We start from the raw sequence: 21,624 nt of genomic DNA, 5'->3' as shown, positions 1-21,624 counted from the left end.
GATCCCGTGTCCCCTGCATCGGCAGGCGGACTCTCAACCACTGCGCCACCAGGGAAGCCCACACTGGCCTATCTTTGCTTTAGATGTCTCAGACAACATTTATTCCAGAATACCATATACTTATGTAGCAGAGCATATAAATTGAAAGATATTAACATGAAAATATGAAATGACACCATATCCAAAATTCAAAATATTGGAAAGTCATACAACAGTTATTGGGAAAAGGATAAACTACAATTGCATTAAATAATCGTCATCTTCATCTGCCATCCTGTGTACAAATTCTGAAGTGCTTTTGCGTAATCAAAGTAGGCACACTTAAAAAGTATATGTTAGCAATAAGTAGCAAGATATATGGGCAATTCCATCCCTAAATGACTAAGCAGCAATGTCTGTAAAGGGACATACCCCCAGTTATGAATATGTAGATATGCTAGAATATGAGGTTATTGAAGCATTGATAAGCACAGAGAAAAGCAGTATTAATTCAAAAATGATAAATGTAAAAAGAAATAAAACCAACATTCAAAATAGACTGAAAGATTTCAGGGATGGCAGGTGACTAATACCTTTCTTCTTTCTGAAAGACAAAAACCTCTAATTACATAGGACATTCTGTATAGAAAATGAATTCAGTACAGACTTGATGGAAAGCATGGCATTTACTAAAGCAACCCTACCTTCTCCTTCCTAAATATCTTAGATATTCTTGGTGATACATACACAAATAAAATCAAAGATTAACTTTGACTTTGAAGATGGTTACATGGTTATTTTGCTTAGAGTAGTCATCAGATTTTGAAAAAAAAAAAAAAAAAAAAAAAGAAGTAGGGCTTCCCTGGTGGCTCAGTGGTTGAGGGTCCGCCTGCCGATGCAGGGAACACGGGTTCGTGCGCCGGTCCGGGAGGGTCCCACATGCCACGGAGCGGCTGGGCCCGTGAGCCATGGCCTCTGGGCCTGCGCATCCGGAGCCTGTGCTCCGCAACGGGAGAGACCACAACGGTGAGAGGCCCGCGTACCGAAAAAAAAAAAAAAAAGTAATATGTTAAATGCATATAATATAAACACCTCAGTTTTTGCCATGGGTTAAGGAGATGACCACAAGTGAGAAACACTTTTATTCCCTTAATAGGATTGTGGAACATAAACACATGCATATATATTTGAGAATGTATTTTAAAACATTTTTAAATTATGTTAAAATAGAGTAATGTTTTCCAAGAAATATATAAGCCATAATGTAAGAGGTAGGCAATAAGAGATTATCATCTTTACTTAGCAACCGAGGTAAAACAACAATATTCTGTATATCATTTTAAACCCAGTGATGCATTCGGTTCCTTTATGTTTGTGTTATACAGGGTTAGGTACCTGTTTGCAGGACTCCTCAGGTGTTCATGACAGAAATCCAGCGCAAACTGTATTTAGAAAATGGAGAATGTATTAGTTCAAATAACTGAATAGTCTAGTTGTAGGTCTCTCTAAAGCTGGCTTGACCCAGGGTTCAAGCTGAGTTTTCAGGATTTACTTTGGCTCTACCTCTTGGCACTATTTAGGCTACGTGGTCTCAATTTCAGGCAGTATCTCTCTCTTCTCTCTGGCACCTTTCTCTGCCTACACCTAAAGCCTAAATTCTCTATGAGGAGATTTGTGTATGTAGAAGTTGATATATATATAGCAACATGTTGCAATCTAAAAAACAGAGTATTGAGAGAAAAAGAAATAAAGTAAGATCTATAGCACAATACAATAAGTCTAAATTAATAACATACACACATCGGGGCTTCCCTGGTGGCGCAGTGGTTAAGAATCCGCCTGCCAATGCAGGGGACACGGGTTCAAGCCCTGGTCCGGGAAGATCCCACGTGCCGCGGAGCAACTAAGCCTGTGCGCCACAACTACTGAGCCTGCACTCTAGAGCCTGCAAGCCACACTACGGAAGGCCACGTGCCACAACTACTGAAGCTTGCGCCCCTAGAGCCCATGCTCCACGGCAAGAGAAACCACCACAATGAGAAGCCCACGCACCATAATGAAGAGTAGCCCCTGCTCACCATAACTAGAGAAAGCTCATGCATAGCAGTGAAGAACCAATGCAGCCAAAAATAAATAAATAAATAACATACACACACACACACACACACACACACACACACACACACACACAAATGAGAAGCCCACGCACCATAATGAAGAGTAGCCCCTGCTCACCATAACTAGAGAAAGCTCGTGCATAGCAGTGAAGAACCAATGCAGCCAAAAATAAATAAATAAATAACACACACACACACACACACACACACACACACACACACACACACATCCAGAGGTGTCATGTCATCAAGAAGAAAAAGATGACCCTGCAAGCTCCCAAAGAGGAATCAAACAAACCAATTATCATCTGACTAACCAATTATCATCTGACTTTGTAGTGGAAACACCAATTGTTGAAAAATTTAAAAAATAATGCTTTCAAAATAGTTTTCAGTGTAGAATTCTATACTAAGCCCAGATACTGATCATCTGTAAAGACAGAATGAAGAAAATTTCTGACATACTCAAAAAGTATACATTTTATGTACAATGTTTTGGAATACTACTGAGAGTTCACTACAACAAATAAGGGAATAAAGCAAAAGACAGACAGAAACAGAGACAGAGTGAGATAGCAAGGTGTCCACCCAAGATAAATAAGGAAAGTTCCAAGCTAACTGTTGTGCTGCAGGATTCAAGCAGGACTGAGGGATGGACGAATTCTACAAGAGTCATCTGTGGTTGGGGAAAAGAAGCCCACTTGATAGAGTATATAGTATACAATAAAGACTCTAAAAATGTTGAGCTTGGGATAAAGGCATATTGTGCAAGAATAACAAATGAAAGGAAAAACAATAACACACACACAGAGACCCAATCAATTAATGGTACTTTATAGAGCCAATTAAACTATGGTGTGATTTCAAGCAACTGGTAGGATAAAAGTAAAGAGAATCTATTGGACAGTGTTAATGAGAACACTTTCCTTCAAATGTTACTATACTTAGGGGAGAAGAAAGTGTAATCTTAGCAACTACCTGACTCCACACTAACAATATTTTGATGATCATATGCTGATGACCAATACCTACGTGCTGATTATAGGTATTTAAATATTTTGTCAACTATGGCCAAAGCTCTCAAGACCTGCTTGTGGTTCAGTATATAAAGTAAATATCAACAACCTTGACAAAGTAAAAGTGTAACTGACAGAATGTGGAATTAGAGGATGGGGGGAGAGAAGCAGTAAAAAAGGAAGAAGAAAAGATTAAGACAAGACTTTTATTTAACAAGTGGAAACCTAAGAGATACTATCAAAAATTGTTAAGTCAGGAACTAGAAATGCATGTATAGAGCTTCCCTGGTGGCGCAGTGGTTAAGAATCCACCTGCCAATACAGGGGACACAGGTTCGAGCCCTGGCCCGGGAAGATCCCACATGCTGCGGAGCAGCTGGGCCCGTGCGCCACAACTACTGAGCCTGAGCTCTAGAGCCCACAAGACGCAACTACTGATCCCATGTGCCACAACTACTGAAGCCTGTGCGCCTAGAGTCCATGCTCCGCAAGAGAAGCCACGACAATGAAAATCCAGCGCACCGCAACAAAGAGTACCCCCTGCTCACCTCAACAAGAGAAAGCCCGCGCACAGCAACGAAGACCCAATGCAGCCCAAAATAACTAAATTAATTAATTTTTTTTAAAAAAGAAATGCATGTAAATATATAAACTTACCCAAGAGGAGTGAAAATAATAAAGTAAATATTAAGATTTAGAGAGAAGGAAAGAGTTAGTGTGAAAAAATACTCATCTTTCATATCCCTGAGTCAATAAATATTGTCTAAATTTTATTCAAGCAATAGGCAAGTATATTATCTAGAGTTATAGAGGAAACAAATAAAAACAAAACAATTTACAGAAAATAGTTTGTCTTTGGAGAATTGCACTTAAGGTTTAGATGGAAAAGGTAGAAAGCAGCTGCAATTCATCGTGGGCAAATTTCTTCTGCAGTATTTGATTGTGTTATGGATATGTAATAATTCATTTAAAATACAACGTTTAAAATTTATTTGAAACAATATTGTCTCTGGTAAGGGAAGAACAGCACTTGAAAGATGTTCTTTGTATTTGTTCTGAAATTCTACAATTTTGATGGATTCAAACAAACAAGTCACCAATTCAACTCATCAAGTTTTTTTTATCATTTTAAAATGTTGCCAAAAAATTAACAAATAAATTTCATAGTTATCACGTTGAGTCTGTATATGGTCCTACTGGCAAATTAAATGGCATTTGCCACAGTCTGTCCAAATAAGAAAGACTAGGCTATGCTGGAACTATATGATGTAACCTCCAGAAGCACAGATAACCCAGGACGTCTTGCCTCCAGAGCAGCTCTACTGTGCTGCCCTAAAAGCAGATAGCTTGGACTGAAAAACCTTGCTTATTTAAAGCTGAAAGTGTACGGAGGCAAGGAAAGTAACCTAATTTAAGCTTGTTTCGTTTTTCCAAATGTAAAGTATGCGTTGCCGCAGGGTGTGTTAGCAACCTGCAGTCTTTCCAAATGGAGGCTAATAGGGAATTTTTTTTTCCACAAAGGACACAGTTATGGGGAATCAGAAACCTGGTGAAGTGTGGCTAATAGCTGAGGAATGAGTATTAGGAGAGTTCTGATTATTTTCAATTCAAGAGTATGAAAAGCAGTGGATCAATTGTATAGGTCAATTCATATGTGATCTTATTGATTATAAATTGAAGTTAGTTATTATAGTAGGAAAACAAAGATAATTGACACTTCCATTAACAAATATAACATCCCCACTTAAAGGTATACACAAGCACACACTCAGGCTCAAGTCTGATGGTTTGTCTTTTTGAGCAGTACTTCTCAAAATTAAATACCAGTCACCTGGGGGTCTGCGATAGGGTTGAGATTCTGCTTCTCTAGAGAGTTCCCAGGTGATGCCTAAGCTGCTGGTCCTCCAGACACATTTTGTATAGTAAGGAGAGTATCCAAATCCGTGTTTTATTCAATGATAAATGAACTGAAAACGATCTAATGAGTAAAAATCAGCATTATTCACAAGAGCCAAAATATGGAAACAATCCACGTATCCAACAGATGAATGGATAAAGAAAATGCAGTATGCATCTGCACCATGGAATATTATTCAGTCTTAAAAAAGACAGAAATCCTGTCATTTTCTACAATATGGATGAACCTGCACGATATTATGCTCATTGAAATAAGCCAGTCATAGAAGAACAAATACTGCATGATTTCACTTATCATGAGGTATCCAAAATGGTCAGATTCATAGAAGCCCAGAATTGAATGTTGGTTGCTGGTGGCTATGGGGGAGGGGGAAATGGGGAACTGCTGTTCAATGGGTATAAAGTTTCAGTTATGCAAGAGGAATAAGTTCTAGAGATCTGCTGTACAACCCAGTGCCTGCAGTCAACCATACAGTATCGTGCCCTTCAAAATTTAAGAGGGTAGATCTCATGTTAAATGTTCCTATCAATAAAAGAGTTTATTTGTATTTTTTTTTTTCCGATTCCACATATAAGCGATATTGTATGATATTTGGCCTTCTCTGTCTGACTTACTTCACTTAGTATGATAAGGTCCATCCATGTTGCTGCAAATGGCATTATTTCATTCTTTTTTTATGGCTGAGTAATATCCCATTTTATATGTATGCCATATCTTCTTTAGCCATTCATCTGTCGATGGACATTTAGCTTGCTTCCATGTCTTACATTTACAAAACAGAAAGAGACTCACACACATAGAAAATAAACTTATGGTTACCAAGGGGGAAAGGAGGGAGGGATAAATTAGGAGGTTGGGATTAACATATACACACTACTATATATAAAATAGATAATCTACAAGGACCCACTGTATGGGAAATATAGTCAATATTTTGTAATAACCTATAAGGGAAAAGAATCTGAAAAAGAACGTATATAGATATATACATATATATAAATATATATATATAACTGAATCACTTTGCTGTATACCTGAAACTAACACAACATTGTAAATCAACTATATTTCAATTTAAAAAAATTTAACTAAAAACTAATAAAATTTTAAAAAGGGAGTGATGCAGGAACACTTTGGGAAGTACTGGCTAAGTCTACTACTTTGTGATGATGGTCTCATAGATATTTGCATATGTCTAAACTCATCAAATTATACACATGCAGGTTTTAAATACATGCAGGTTTTGTATATCAATTACACCTCAATAAGGCTGTTGAATTTTTAAAAAGTAGTTTGGGGATTAGATTAGCAATGAAAGGTTTGAGACTAATACCTTGGGGGAAAAAAAAGAAAGAGGATAAAATGACTAAAAAAACAATACAACTTTGAAACCAGAAGAAACTAAGAAACCTGTTTTGTATTTAGATATGTACATTTTTCTGTTTCAGTATCAGACTGTCTCCTTAAACTGCTTAAAATATGAATTATATGAATTATATCAAGTCTAAATAATCACAATAAAATATTCAAGTTTTCTTAAAATCAAAAGAGGGATCTTTATTCTTGAAGCATATCTATTTTTTGCCTGCACATTTCCACAGGTTGTGCTAAGTTCCAATAAAGTAAAAAAATAATGACTGATTTAGAATTCTTTGTCAGTTCTAAATGTCATGGATTACCAATCAGTCATAGCAGAGGGAAATCTGTAAGACTAAATATTATAACACAGACAAAAAAGGAGAGGGAGGATGTGGTCTTGTAATAAAAGCCTGGATTTACTTCCGAAGGAATACAACCTCAAAGGAAATTACATATTACTGTGAAATAATGAAGAATTAGAACATCCTTCCATTAAATAAGAATATAGCTGAAAGGTCAGATAAATTTAAAATAATGTCCACTACTAAGTAAACTAAATCCTTTAATTTGAGCTATAATGCCAATTATAAACCTTTTTTTCAGAACTTATCCTTTTTTTCCTGAAAAGTTGTATGAGTTTTTAACACCATGCTAATTATCTGTAGATTTAAGAAAAAAATAGACATCCAAAACATATTTATCCAATTTTTATTTATTTATAAAAATCCCACATTTACAACTAAAGAAAGAATACTGTTTTAATGAAGCAAAATAATAAAACATGTTCTCGATGACTGAGTCTGTTTCCAAGGTGTAGCACAAATCTACATAAAACTTAGAGTTTAACCTTGCAAAGAAAAAGAAATATCAAGCTGTCAAACACATTTCTACCTGGTTTAAAATATTTAAATTAGCGAAAAGATTGCTTTTGTTTCCAGAAAAACTATTGAACTAAGAAACTTCTAGGCTTTAAGATTATTAAAAAGATTGTCCAATATGTGACTGCTCTGAGCCCACAAAAATTCAATTTTTATTTGCTAACTTAAGTCTTCCAGCAAATTGCTGGCAGTGTGATGGTGGATACTCATATCACAATAATCCTGCCCAAATAGTCATGTTTGATTACTCCTTGTTCTGTGCTGAGAGGCAAAAGTCCAATAAATTCTCTCTACTACTTTTCAAACCAGACAGTAGTCACAGTAAACATAAAAGAATAAGACAAAAGGAGTACCAGCACAAGCACACCTTTTGTCCTAAATGTTAGATTCTGAAAGAAGTGTAATAAATGAAGGTGAAGAAAATGTCTAAAAATATAAAATTTTGAGAAGCTATAGACTAGGAACATATTAGGAAGACCCCCCTCACTATTTTACTTCATAAGACACAAAAATTAACATTTTTCAATTAATATGAAAATAAAAAGACATAAGGCAGTTCATTCCAAAACATATTTCCCATATATGGGGAGCTCTCAGATTGATAGGATATGAACAACTGTACAAAAATGAGCCTGTATGTACAAAGCATCATAAAAAATACTTGACTCATTAAAAATGCCTCTTCTGTTCAGTTACCATTTCAGTTATATATGAGCTTAGCTGCTATAAATGAGACACAAAATGATAATGTCTTTTAAAAGATAAAAGTTTATTTCTCTCACACATAAAATCTGAGCTGATGAGGTAGTGTCTCTGCTCCATGAGGTCATGTGGGGTTAAGCGTCTTTCCATCTTATTGCTCTGGCGTCTGTAGGGTTTTACCATTGCCCATATAGTCCAAGATGGCAATTTCACATTCCAGCCATCAAAAAAGAGAAAGGAAGAGAAGAAGGCATCCTTTCATGATAAAAATATGACTAAGAAATTGAACCCATCACGTCTACTTTCTTTCCATTGAAGAGAACTTTAGTCACATGACTAGGCTCAGCTGTCAGGAAAGCTGGAAAACATAGTCATTAACTGGGCAGCCACATACCAAGATTCTGAATTCTGCCATTCTTCAGACCATGCATTTTTGTGATATTTACTGAGGGAGTCTTCCAATCTCAGTGACCAGAAATACTTCCTACCCTGCTGAAGTCTCTGAAATTCTAGCTAAAAGACCCATTCATTTTTATTAAAGTATAAACACAGATGTTCTTGGCTCCTTTTAGCCATGCCCACCTTTAAGCTATTTATCAGTTGTGAACACTTTAGCATAGAACAGGTTCTGTGACACCTGGCAGCTAACAGAGGGCTGGGCTGCCATGGAACACAGTAGAAGCAAACTGTGATGATGGGGAAGTGGACATTTAAGTCCTGCAAGATAACAACAATTCTCTTTGTACAGAAGGAGGAACTGGGTACTGGGGGACATTGAACACCTTCCACTGTGACTTTTGGGTATCACAGCATTGCTGCAGGTTAGTTTTTCCCACTGTCAAATCAAGACATTAAACCTGGCTCACCTCCTTCATGGTCAGGATTCAATGAAATAATAGGCATGGACATATAGTGTAAAATGTAAAGCAATGTATACATGTAAGACATTAATTATACTTTATGCTGGTAATTGACTGACCAAATGGGAAAAGATAAAGGGGGAAGATGAAATTGAGAAAATAAGGAATTATTTGTTGGTACTCTTTTCACAGAAGGAACATAAAGAAAAATCTTTTTTAGATGGAGTTTGAAGTTCAATCTAGTTATCTGTGATGTGTTAGACTCAGGATGAATTTAGACTATGAACATTATTGCCATAATTTGAAATGACACCTATTTGCACAGAATATTTCAGATGATATTCCAAGTCATGATTGTTTCACAAGAACTGCTGCCACATCCATTTTTATGAATGCAACACTGTGTGCCAGGAGCTGTGCTTGGGACTGGAGATGAAGATGGATGTTGGTCACAGAAGAAAGAAATGTACGTGTATGTTTCGAAAAAAATTACAAAGCAGTGTCATAACTGAAATTATACAAATTTTTTTTAAGCACTGTGGGAGGAGACTACAAAGTAAAAAATGTCTGCTAACAAGCGTGGCATTTTGGTATCATGCTAACAATGCTTTAAAATGCCCACATATTAGTAGCATGCTTCTCTAAAGTTAAAATTCTGAGTAGAAATTCATTGACATTTGGGGGAATAACAGGTATATCTCCCACCTGCTAAAGTCCCTGAAATCTCAGCTCATAACCTGAACAACAGAAATGTTAAAATTCTTCATATAAACCACTTTACTAGGAGGGTCACTGATAATTTAAAAAGGACTAATAAACTCATTTAATATGAGAATACTTAAGATGAGCAAACCTATACATATTAATTAATTAATTATGGTTTTTACTTATATACAATATAAATACAGGATTGTTTCTTACATTTCTATCTTTAATGAATTCATTTCTTTTTAAAAATTCATTTCTTTGGCGAAAGTGAATATATATATGGGATAAAAGAGACTTTTAGTAATCTTGAATTTTTTCTTTAAATAAAATTGTTTTTTGAAAACAAAATGAAGCAAAGCAATCCATTAGAACTTTGGAACATAAAGTTATTTCCAGTGTGAGCAATTTAGGGGCATTATTTTTAGAGGATTTATAACTATCTCCTGATATGTTTTCCTAGATGGATGTTTAAGACAAAAGTGATAAAAAGGTAATATCGTTAGACACTAAATATTCTGGCACTACTGAGCCTGTTATTACATTTCATGTCATTATTAAGTCAAAAAACATCCAGGATGTAATTTAGTTTGGGATATCTCGCTTAGCTAGACAGTATAACTAGAATCTGAGGCCAACTAGAAAGTCATCTTGAGTATTGGTTTATAGCTTGACAGATGTTTCAACATAAAATATTTGCATATTCAAGTCAGTTTGACGATTATATATGCAATCTGAATACATACAAACTTTTCTATTTTTATTTGATCCTAACTTTTCAAACATTTTCTGAAATTAAACATTTTTAGCAAAATATAGTATTTTCCCCTGCATTTTGTCTTCTTCAGGTACTTCTTTGTTTGCTGGGACATTCCTTTACAATTAGATTCTCATAGATATCTCAATACTTAATGAAACAGATTTTTTTAAGGTATTTGATTATAATCCCAATTGGTCTTAGACTGATAAAATTAGATATTTTCAAAAAAATAGAGTTCTGCCATTCTTCAGACCATGCATTTCTGTCGTGTTTATTGAGGGATGTCTTCAGATCTCAGTAACCAAAAGTACCCCTCACCCTGCTGAAGTCTCTGAAATCCCATTCGTTTTTATTAAAGTATAAACACAAATGTCCCTGGCTCCTCTTCGCCATGCCCACTTTTAAGCTATTTATCAGTCATGAGCACATTACCACAGAACAGGTTTTGTGACACCTGGCAGCTAACAGAGGGCTGAGCTGCCATGGAATGCAGCAGAAGCAAACTGTGATGAGGGGGGAAGTGGGCATTTACATCCTGCATGATGTACCCCAATGGGAAGAAATACCAGGAAAGGGTGTCAGTGGGTGACTCTGGACATTCTGAAGCAAGAATAAGAACATGTAAAAAATAATAATAATAAATAAATAATAAAAATTTAAAAATTAAATTGAAAAAATTAAAAATAATTTTAAAAAAAGAACATGTGATGCCAAGAGACAAGTTGTGGCCAGCAAGGAAACTAATTAAGATAGAGAAAAGCACTATGAACAATGGCGAGAACATACCAAAGGCAAATATGGCCAATTTTCATAATTTTGCCAAGAACCTGGATCTCAGGTATATTCAGAGAAAAGAAACATTTCAGAGACTGAAATATTTTTTAAATGTTTTCCAAGCAACTAAGACATGCAGGGGTCTGCCAGCCCTCTTGAGGTGACTGGAAGCTGGCTGGCTGGATGCTTAATTCAGCACTCTCCAAAGTGTTTTCACTTTGGTGGTCTGATAAGATGTTCTATTAAAAAGGATTTCTGTAGTCAAACAGGTTTGGAGAACTCAGCATCCTATAATGCCCTCTTAGGGACCCCAAACTTGTATTAGCATATTGAAGGCTTTTAAAAGTTTTAGGATTGAGAAATTTGTAAAAAAGAAATTTTTATAAAAGAAATAAAATTTCTTTTATTTTTATAAAAAAAATAAAATTTCTTTTATTTTTATAAAAGAAATAAAATTTCTTTTATTTTTATAAAAGAAATAAAATTTCTTTTATTTTTATAAAAGAAATAAAATTTCTTTTATTTTTATAAAAGAAATTTTTATATCTCAGCATTTCCTAGAGTTATTTGTCCCCATAACCATGTTTTTAGTAACAACTCTATTTTGCTGGAAATGTTGAAATGATAATCACCTTTTATCCATGGCAGGGTAAATTTGTTCCTAGTTACAAACTGTGATAATGGAAATATGATATATATTGTACCCAGTAATGAGAGCCACAAAATTATGATTGATTAAAATGAATATCTTTGTCAAAATCATCCCTTTTAATAAAAATTTAGCATGAAAGAGTGTTAAATGGACAATTACTAAAAATTCAAATCCTCTTTATACCTTAAAAATTGATAGTATGTAAGCAATCATCATCCAAGCATTCCCAACAGCAAGTGCATTGACTGATTTAAAAACTAAATGTAGACGAAGTGAGAGAGTGGCATGGACATATATACACTACCAAACGTAGGGTGGATAGCTAGTGGGAAGCAGCCGCATAGCACAGGGAGATCAGCTCGGTGCTGTGTGACCACCTAGAGGGGTGGGATAGGGAGGGTGGGAGGGAGGGAGACACAAGAGGGAAGAGATATGGGAACATATGTATATGTATAACTGATTCACTTTGTTATAAAGCAGAAGCTAACACACTATTGTAAAGCAATTATACTCTAATAAAGATGTTAAAGAAGAAAAATAATAATAATAAAAAATAAACTAAATGTAAATGTGACCAATTTAATCAGCGCTACTCCCCTGGAACCAACTGAAGGGCTGTTAGTGGTGATTGTAGGGACATGGCTTCCTGCCCACCAGCAAATGGACTGATGTACCATCAGTTGACATGAGGCGCAGGGCCAGTTATTTACGGTCATTTTATAATTACTAATCCACGTCAAATTTGAACAAATAGTCTAACAGAGAACATCTGGATCCTATATCCTATCTCTTCCAGCTTCCCCATACCCTATACAAAATTAGGCAAATACATGCAAATATATGTATAGAGTATAGGATAAGAAAATGCCAGGATCAGTATCTTGTGTCACTCTCTGAGGCTGAAGTCATTTCTCCAGCCCTGTCCCCCACTCTGGACTTCTCTGTTACCCCAGGTTTCTGGTTTAAGCAGAGGCAAATAAGATATCTTCTTAAACATTAGAATTTGAGGGGAATTTCAAGGTTTGTGTAGCAACATTCATATTTTCTTAATCTCTAGCCCAATATTGCTCGCCCCTCCACCTGAACTTTTGAAATGATGGCTTTGGGTTACACAGAAAATGTCTTCTAGTTGCCCCACTAACACATTTCTTTGGATACATTGGAATGTATTTCTTAAAATGATAAGACAATGCAGTTTTGTTTGAGTGGGAAACTTGAATAGCCTGTCTTGGAAATAACTTAAATTTCTAATTTCTGTCTAGATCATACCTGGTACATGAGACCCTGGGACACTGAGCTGGTAAAGCAGAACCGAGGAGGTAGGAAGAAGACTGAGAAGGGGTTACAAAATGAAGAATGGGATATTGAAGGTCAATGTTTCAGACCTTACAATTTGGTCCCTGTTTTGCTTCCAAATTGGTGTAAAAGAGATTTCCAGAAAGCTTCTGGAGTATCTTAATGTCTATGATGCTGAGCTCTGCTCTTACATATCTATCATTTAATATGTGAATGCAATGTGATATAGTGAAAGAGTTGAGGCTTGGGATAAGATAGATCTGGATTCAAATACCAGCTCTCTAATAGTCTGGTACCAAGGCATTGGACATCCCTGCCATGGACTCACCCTAGTCAGTCTTCACATACATCACCCACCTCTGCAACAATTAGTCCAGGATACTGTGATCATAGCAATTTTCCTGCCTTGGGCTTATCCAACTATTCCAAATATACTTCTCTAAGTTCTTCGGGATCCAAAACACTATTTTCCTTTTTTTTGCTCATTTTTTACTAATACTGTAAAATTCTTTATACATGGCTGTACCTCCCTGGAAAACAACTTTTTTTTTTCCTCTGCTCATTTATTTTCTCTGGGAGGACAGGGATTATGCTTGTCTCACCGACCATGCTAAGGTAATAAACTTTAATAAATATTTATTATGTACTTTTGAAGACTATTACTTAAGCTCTCAGATCCCCTTTTTTTTCTCCCCTGTAAAATATGGATACTAAAATTAATAGAATTTTTGTGAAAGTTAAAAATGAGGTGGCTAATACACACAGCTATCTTGTACACAAAAGGTAATCAAGAAATATTAACTCCCTATAAAAGAAATTTTTATAAAAGAAATAAAATTTCTTTTATTTTTATAAAAAAAATAAAATTTCTTTTATTTTTATAAAAGAAATAAAATTTCTTTTATTTTTATAAAAGAAATAAAATTTCTTTTATTTTTATAAAAGAAATTTTTATATCTCAGCATTTCCTAGAGTTATTTGTCCCCATAACCATGTTTTTAGTAACAACTCTATTTTGCTGGAAATGTTGAAATGATAATCACCTTTTATCCGTGGCAGGGTAAATTTGTTCCTAGTTACAAACTGTGATAATGGAAATATGATATATATTGTACCCAGTAATGAGAGCCACAAAATTATGATTGATTAAAATGAATATCTTTGTCAAAATCATCCCTTTTAATAAAAATTTAGCATGAAAGAGTGTTAAATGGACAATTACTAAAAATTCAAATCCTCTTTATACCTTAAAAATTGATAGTATGTAAGCAATCATCATCCAAGCATTCCCAACAGCAAGTGCATTGACTGATTTAAAAACTAAATGTAGACGAAGTGAGAGAGTGGCATGGACATATATACACTACCAAACGTAGGGTGGATAGCTAGTGGGAAGCAGCCGCATAGCACAGGGAGATCAGCTCGGTGCTGTGTGACCACCTAGAGGGGTGGGATAGGGAGGGTGGGAGGGAGGGAGACACAAGAGGGAAGAGATATGGGAACATATGTATATGTATAACTGATTCACTTTGTTATAAAGCAGAAGCTAACACACTATTGTAAAGCAATTATACTCTAATAAAGATGTTAAAGAAGAAAAATAATAATAATAAAAAATAAACTAAATGTAAATGTGACCAATTTAATCAGCGCTACTCCCCTGGAACCAACTGAAGGGCTGTTAGTGGTGATTGTAGGGACATGGCTTCCTGCCCACCAGCAAATGGACTGATGTACCATCAGTTGACATGAGGCGCAGGGCCAGTTATTTACGGTCATTTTATAATTACTAATCCACGTCAAATTTGAACAAATAGTCTAACAGAGAACATCTGGATCCTATATCCTATCTCTTCCAGCATCAAGAAATATTAACTCCCTTGTCCATGCCCTTCTCCCTAGAGGCAGCACCACCTGAAAAGACAAGAAGATAACAGGGGTAGGGGCAGGGGAATCTCTTTCTGCTTTATAGTCATTATTATAGAGATTTCATCTAAAGATTATATAGAAAATTTTATCATGTCTTCAACATACTTTATTAGAATTTTCTTTTTTCCAACAAACTAAATTCATTTCATTTTTTAAAAATTGTTCCTATTTTTGCATTATTGTTCCCATATAACCATACGGGTTATTCATAAATGTAAATGATCAGGCAAGGATTGTGCTTTACACTGGAATCAAGCAGTGATATTTACAATCTGCTAGGTGGAGAATGAGGAAAGGGGGTAGTTAAGGGAGTTAAACAGGCTAGAGCAAGAAGTCCTTATTTCTGACCGTGAGGAAACTGTTTGCAGCTCAGACTCCTCTCAGAGTATTAACCTTGCTGCAAAAGCATGTGCAAGATAAAACCCTTTCTCCTCTGAGCAATCAAGGGCCCAGGAGCAAAACCCAACATGCTAGACAATCATGTCGGCAGAAAAAGAAACCATTACAAGAAAATGAGGAATTAGGGCTGGCATTTTACAGAGCATAGTTGAGAGATGACACCTCCTTAAAAGCCCCCATTGATTAAAACTCAGTATTTAAAGTGAACTTAGTGATCCCTCATAGGCAAAGACTAAGAATTTTCTGTAAGTAGTGAAAATGGCCCTGAATCAAGAAAGGGAGATTCTACCACAAACCCACATGGAAAATGAATATTGAGCAGCAGAGAAAAAGATAAGTAGAATTTGCCAGAGAATGGAAAGTGTTGGGAAAAAAAATCATTCTTTAGATCATACCTGTCCAAGTGTTATCATTGGTTCCTCAAGGAGAGGAATTTGAAATTTAAATCAGAAATAAATAGTATGTTATTTGTATTATATTGTAAATAATTATGCTTAGGTTTACTATATGGCAAAGTATCTATGGTTCTCAACTTCTGAGTTTTAGTTCAGTCTCATCTTAATAAGATTCTTTTATCATCTTAATAAGATTGAGATAAAACTCATTCATGTATTGTTATATTTTTCAAATGGATGGACTATACCTGATCATTGTAGTAAAGACTTCCAAGGAGGAAAAACCTGCTAAATAATAACACCAACAATTTGATTTAATAAAGTTTACTTTTTTCTGGATATACTTCTGATTAGACTTGCATATGAAAATACAGAGATGAATAGGAAACACTTATGGCTTCGTGACAGCTCTACATTCAGCTTCTTCCCCACGCTTTCCTCTAATTTATCCTGCGCATCATTGGCAGATTCAATTTAATTAAATTGAAAGTGTACCAGGAAGTGTACTGGGCACTGTGGATATAAAAATTAATGGCGGTGCCTTCCCTGGTGGTCCAGTGGGTAAGACTCCGTGCTCCCAAGGGAGGGGGCCTCAGTTCGATCCCTGATCGGGGACCTAGATCCCACATGCATGCCGCAACTAAGAAGTCAGCATGCTGCAACTAAATATCCCACATGCCACAACTAAAAACATGCCGCAAGGAAGATCCCGCAGGCTGCAACTAAGACCCGGTGCATCATAAATAAATAAACAAATAAAAAAATTTATAGGTCTAAAATGCAGGGGTGGTATATGTGGCAGAGATCCAAATTGGGGAATTTACAAAGCTTGACATAGCCTATGCATTTGTAAGAGTTAAAGATGTTTTGCCTTTATTCTTCCCATTCCTATTTATGTATCTACCTTCCACTTTTGTGTTAGATCTCAAAGCTTCCCACCTGCTCAGGGTCCTATCAATTATGCATTACCCCATATTTTCATCCTCTTCTTCCTTACTGGCTCTCTTCCATCCTTTATATATGCTAAAGCGTCTTTCATGTTTATCAACAAGGAAGCCGACAAGCAAAGCCCTTGTCTCCTGGTTACCATCCTATATCCTTCCTTCTTAAAAGGATTATCTAAGCTTCCTCTTTTCAGGTTCTTCTAAAGTTTGGCATTTGCTCTTCACCCCACCTCCAGAGCCATTATTCCACTATCATTAGTCTGTCCACTTTCCCACCAAAACTGTACTGCTTGCTTTGTTGTGAAATTCAACAATTCTTCTCAATCTTCATCTTCAGGGGCTCTGAACATCACTTGATACCACTGACCACTCCTTCCTTCTGGAAGCCCTCTCTCACCTTTGTGACTGGCTAATCTCCCGGTTGTTGCTCCTTTACAGGGCTCTCTCTTTTTTTCCCTCAAAGGCTGATACTCTTTTCTTACTCTATACATCTCCCTGTGTGATGTCATCTACACATCTAAAATTATTATTTTCTATTGATGATTCCCATATCTCTGGCACAGAACTCTCTCTAAGGAATATATGGCAACAGGGTGAAATTCTTTCTCTTTGGCTAGGCATCCTCTAGTCTTTCCAACCTTTGTCATGCTACCAGTCTAACTTGTTTCCGACTATTCCACTATACATCTCAAGTGAGAACACCTCTGTTTTTTTGCTCCCATCTGTTTGCTAATTTAGAATGCCCTGCTCTCTTGTTCTATTAATTTATGTCTTATTAATCTTTTGAGTACAAGCTCAAAACTTATTTCTCCAGTAGGCATTTCCCTGACTGCTCTTTCCTCTGAATTTGTATCATATCCCTGTACCATTCCCATAGTACAGGAATAACAGATAGGTTGCATCTTGAATGAAAATGCTAATTCACAGGTAACACCAACCTAGAGTTCAGTACCAAGGAACATTCACTCTTCCCCACATCCATACACAGAAGGAAAGTATCATGATTGATTATCAATGTCTACCTGGAGCACAAGAGAGAAAAGGGCAGCCTCAGTCCACATGGTTGCCATGCATGTTATAGCTCTTAAGACACACTACCTTAAATTATTATTTACCTTGATTGTAAATGCCCTGTCTTTGCAACCGGATGTTAAATCATAACAAATTAGAGATTGGATCTTATTCTTCATATTTCCATGCAAAAAAATAATGATTAATAAATATTTGATGAGGAAGAGGAAGAGGAGGAGATGTCAATAGAGTAAATTTTAGAAGTGGAAACAAATGTGGTATACAGAAAAAGTTAGCTTTCTAAAAATAGAAATTGATGTCTTACTACCTATTCTCTAAAGATACGTTCCAAAATTAAATCACCTTACTCTCTACAGACCCAGATGGGATAATAATATTTTTAGAGAACATATCTTTCTTTTGAATCTCATGCACTCTCCTTTTTTTAAAAAAAGAAAACTATCAGTCTTAAAGTATATGCTGTGTTTCTAATGGCTTCTATGAAACTAAGCATATGGCCCCTATTAAATCCAAAGTAAAGTTTTGGTAAAACAATAGCTTGAAATGTAGAGTGCATTTGGATTTTTAAACATATTTTGGAAGAAATGAGATATTTGGAGAGTGTTATACTAAAACAATGTTAAAAAAAAATGAAAAATGACATGGAAAAAATATCTTAAAAAAATATTCTCTCGTACCTCCTATTCCCTGCCACCTCCCATGACCCTTCCTACTGCACATATTCTTGGGGGATGGCCTCAGAGTTACAACATATAAAATATATGCTTCATATATAGTTGAAGGACAGCTCTAGACATAGAGAAAAACTAAATCCATGAACCAGATATTTAAATATTCAATACTTTAATTCAGTTTCCTAGTTTCAATCCATCATAGTCTTTAACATCTTTTGTATGGTTTTATCCTATTAATAGTTGATGGACTAAAATCAAGTTACAGCTTTTCAAGCAACAAATCAGAATATCCTGAGTTTCTAAATTTAGCTTTTAAAATCATTCCTCTTTCATTGCATGCTATACTACTTCTCTTGTAGCACTGGAGAAAGAAGCATTGTCTTGTAGAGACACAGTTCTGAAATAGTGCTGAGAAAACTGTGTATTGAAAATACTACGCCTATTTGATTGAATAGGGGAAAGAACATAGTCTTCAGAATCGGACCAGATTTTGAATCACTCTCCATCACTTACTCTGTTTTCTCAGATAAGTTGTTTAACTTCCATGTAACTTTGGACAAGTATCTCATTTGCAAAATAGGAATGGTAATACCAAACATGTCAAAGTAGACTGTGGTCAGATGAAATGAGGAGTACCGTGTAAAAAGCACAATGCCTAGGACATAAAATGTGATTTACAAATGCTGGCTCTGATGATTGTTTTCCTTTCAAATAATGCAAAGAAAAATTACACGATAAAAATATGAATTTAAACACATCTATTATGATTTTTTCTTAAAGTATTCATGAAGGTATTTGCTTGATTGTAATGGGAAAAGGACAATATCAAATTTTAAACATAAAAACAATTCTTATAAGTAGAAGTGGTAATATCTAAGCATATGCTCTATCACGTTAGCTGGGTTGGTATATATTGCTTTCTACTAGTTTCTTGCTATTTTACTGTTAACAAACAATCTAATATGGAAGTTACCTTAAAGTTATTTACAACACACTGTTGTAAGTAATATGTGTTTTAATATTTTACAGCACCATAGATAGTTCTTTAAAAAATACCTATGAAAGGAACTGTGCCATTTATTCTCAAAAGATGTACATAAAGAAAATAATAATGTTTAAAATTTTATTCTATTTTCATGACTCTTGACATAATCCCAAAGTATCTCTCTTTTCTTTATCTCAAAAATTTGTAATTAAATAGGAAGAGCATGGTTGGTATTTAGATCCACCTTGCATTTTTTTCAAAAGCAGAAATACTTTTATTATATTTCTATGAGAGATTTTAATAATCTGTTTGTGCTGCCACTGACTGATCTGAGATATCAGCAGGACATGTTGAGTAATGCCAACATCTGTAAAATAGCCTAAGAAATGATCAAAAACTACTTGGAAGTTAAACTAAGACACACACTCATTTGGCACAAGGTGGCTGCCCTTCATCACTTCTAGAACAGGAGGGGGGGTTTTACAGAGGTACTTTTTCAGTTATTATGTTACAAATTTCGAAAATACTCATTATATGGTGATCTCTGGAGAAGATGTGAGCACTCCCACGATATCATAAAGCCTTAAAAGTAGGAAAGCAGGAAACAGAAGATGTTGCCTCAGTGAGTTTCAACAAAGTGGAGGTTGAAAAGATACAGTAAATAAAATGAAATGTAAAGTAAGAATTAGTTTCAAAATACTTATAATTCAATAATCTACACATAAAAGAAATCTTGAGGATTAAGAATACATATTTGAGAAGATTTCTGTGCCCCTTTGGAGATCCAGAACAATAACTTGATATTATTAGTAGTTTAGAGGCAAATAATTTTGTTTGTTTTAGTATGTTCCAGGGTAGGTAGAGATAGCAATATCTTGAATATTATTATTTAATTTTACTGTTATCTAGCCTGTCTAAGAAAAGCTACCATGTTCTAGTTGGTAGAATAATAAATTGGGAGACTATGCTGTTTCAATAAATAACTGATCATCAGACCCCATAGAATCTGGTCATTTACGGAGCACTAATTCTCAATGAAATCACAAGCATTACGTTCTTTCTGTTAAGTGATAATAGTGATCGTGATCCCAAAATACTATTATAAAGTTAATATGGCAGCACATTGCAAACCCCTCAAATGATAGGTTTTATGTAAGACCCAAAATAGTAATAATGTGTCAAAAATCTAAAAACTGCTCTTGAAGGTAAAAAGACAGAACTTTCTATATAAAAATAACACTGTTTTATGCTCTTTGAGGTTGCAAACAATTTGGGAGGGTGAAATCTTATTTTTTCAGCTGTTCCAATGACACATAATTCCATGAAAAAAATAGATGTAGATATGAGATAGAGGACACCTGGAGACATAAATTGAAAAGCTAAATTTGAAATGAATCATTGAGCTAATGCATAAAAGTTATGGGTTTAACAGTTTTACCCATGCTTCCTTTGCTAATTGCATTTGTTTCCTGCTGCTGCCCTATTGCCGTGATGTTTTTAACACTAAATCTGTGTTTGTGGAAAATGAGGCCTATTACCTTTCAGGTTTAGAGTTCCCAGACAACAGGGGCCTATATGTAGTTCAATGGTGAAAAGAATTATGAGAATGCTGGATAATGCAGATGTATCATTTGCTAAAACCATTTCTTGTCAATCCAAGAACATACTGATTGACGATCTTGATCTGAGAAACCATATGTCCTTTCCTCTTCCTTCCCTAAGCCCTCTTAAAGTAGAGCCGTGGTGTGACGATCACTAATATACCTGTAATTAAGGACTATGTAGTCATAATCAGCTTCAAGTTTCAATGCCACTGTATTTTACAATTCTGAGGTTACACGAAGGAAAACAAAATTCTCACTCTTCCACTAAGAGATATTTGCAAAACTTACGACTTCACTCTGTTTTATACTATCCCAAAGTAGAGCTAAATCCTGGAAACCAAATAATCAGGAAACTGATTATTTTGGGAGTAATTTATTTTAAATGTTTGGGTAATTTAACTCACTGCCTAGCTTGAAACTAATCACAGAGCTATTTTTCTTTCCATCAGTAGAGCTGACAATGAACTAATATAGTCAGTGCAACCAATGTCCACTGAGGCCAACAAGCCATATTGTTTACATGGAAGATTGAACAGAATCTACCAGAAATTTTTTAAAATAAATACCTGTTTTAACCTTTTTTTTTACATCTTTTTTTTTTTTTTTTTTTTTTTTTTTTTTTTTTTTTTTGCATTACGCGGGCCTC

Source organism: Physeter macrocephalus, chromosome 19 (genome assembly GCF_002837175.3).
Source record: "Physeter macrocephalus isolate SW-GA chromosome 19, ASM283717v5, whole genome shotgun sequence".
Classification (NCBI taxonomy): domain Eukaryota; kingdom Metazoa; phylum Chordata; class Mammalia; order Artiodactyla; family Physeteridae; genus Physeter; species Physeter macrocephalus.
Note: the sequence above shows the minus strand (reverse complement) of the source record.